Consider the following 2053-nt stretch of genomic DNA (forward strand, 5'->3'; position numbering starts at 1 on the left):
TGGTTAGCAAGCGTTGTGATCTAATGGCCCAACCGGGCAAACACTTTGGGTTCGCAAGGACTTAGAGTGCCGGGACGGGTTGGCGGATCCAACACTCTGGGTACCTCCGGGTACTTGGGGTTGGTTGAGGACTTGGTGAACAAACACTTGATGAACACTCTTCGGATGTACTTCGGGTGTCACCTGTTGTCCGAGACCACTTGCATGGTTAGCAAGCGTTGTGATTCAATGGCCCTACCGGGCAAACACTTTGGGTTCGCAAGGACTTGGAGTGCCGGGACGGGTTGGCGGATCCAACACTCTGGGTACCTCCGGGTACTTGGGGTTGGTTGAGGACTTGGTGAACAAACACTTGATATACACTCTTCGGATGTACTTCGGGTATCGCCTGTTGTCCGAGACCACTTGCATGGTTAGCAAGCGTTGTGGTCTAATGGCCCTACCGGGCAAACACTTTGGGTTCGCGAGGACTTAGAGTGCTGGTAGTGGTTGGCGGACCCAACACTCTGGGTACCTCCGGGTACTTGGGGTTGGTTGAGGACTTGGTGAACAAACACTTGTTGTACACTCTCCGGATGTACTTCGGGTGTCACCTGTTGTCCGAGACCACTTGCATGGTTAGCAAGCGTTGTGGTCTAATGGCCCTACCGGGCAAACACTTTATGTTCGCGAGGACTTGGAGTGCTGGTAGTGGTTGGCGGACCCAACACTCTGGGTACCTCCGGGTACTTGGGGTTGGTTGAGAACTTGGTGAAGATACCCCTGTCACCTTGGTCGAGGCCACTTGCATGGTCGCAAGCGTTGTGATACAATGGCCCTACCGGGCAAACACTTTGGGTTCGCAAGGACTTGGAGTGCCGGGACGGGTTGGCGGATCCAACACTCTGGGTACCTCCGGGTACTTGGGGTTGGTTGAGGACTTGGTGAGCAAACACTTGATATACGTTCTTCGGATGTACTTCGGGTGTCACCTGTTGTCCGAGGCCACTTGCATGGTCAACGGTTGAGGTGGTGATGGCGGGTCGGTGCTGTAGGGTGCCGGCCTGTTGGCTGCCTTGGCCGGGTTGGTTGGTTAACACTTGATTGGGCTTGCACCCGAGGGTAATGGCACTTGAAGGTGGGTACTGGCCGGCTGACCTGGTGTGATGGTTGGTTGGTGAACACTTGGCGGTACTTGCACTTGGCTGTGCTTGGACTTGAAGGTGGGATCCGGCTGGCCTAGGCCATTGGTGGTTGGTTGGTGGGTTAGCCCTTAGCTGGGCTGGCTGGCTGGCTGGCCATCGGTGGTGTGGTGTGGTGAGGTGTGTGGAGTCGAGCATCGCGCGCCGTTGCCTTCTTCGGAGTGTTGTGGGTACGCAAGTGCTTGCAGTGCAAAGAGGTTGGTGATGGAGTGACATTGCCTTCACCATGGAGTTGCGGGTACTTAGGTACTTGCAAGGAGATGGTGGTATGGTGGTGTTGCGTGTGTGGTGTTCGATTAGAAAGATATAATTTCTAAGTCCGGATTAGTGCTGTCAGTGGGGCCCCCGCTAACAGGTCCTGCACGGCCACCGTGGGGCTTGACTTGGCGCTATTCCGGACTTGGGGCGATCACGATGTCCCCGTGCGGGACTTAGAAGATGGAAGAACACAAGTACCCTTATCCCATGACTTGTGAGCGATTGGCATACGATACCACATGAAGAGAAAAATTGGCTAAGTCCCGGATCCATATTATATGAACAGAATAATCGGCTAAGTCCCGGATCCATATTATATGAAGAGAAATATCGGCTAAGTCCAGGATCCATATTATATGAAACGAAAAATCGGCTAAGTCCAGGATCCATATATAATAACCTAATAATCGGCTAAGTCCAGGATCCATATATAATAACCTAATAATCGGCTAAGTCCCGGATCCATATTATATGAAGAGAAAAATCGGCTAAGTCCAGGATCCATATATAATAACCTAATAATCGGCTAAGTCCAGGATCCATATATAATAACCTAATAACAGGCTAAGTCCAGGATCCATATTATATGAAGAGAAAAATCGGCTAAGTCCGAG

Source organism: Anopheles ziemanni (assembly GCF_943734765.1).
Source record: "Anopheles ziemanni chromosome X unlocalized genomic scaffold, idAnoZiCoDA_A2_x.2 X_unloc_70, whole genome shotgun sequence".
Lineage (NCBI taxonomy): Eukaryota > Metazoa > Arthropoda > Insecta > Diptera > Culicidae > Anopheles > Anopheles ziemanni.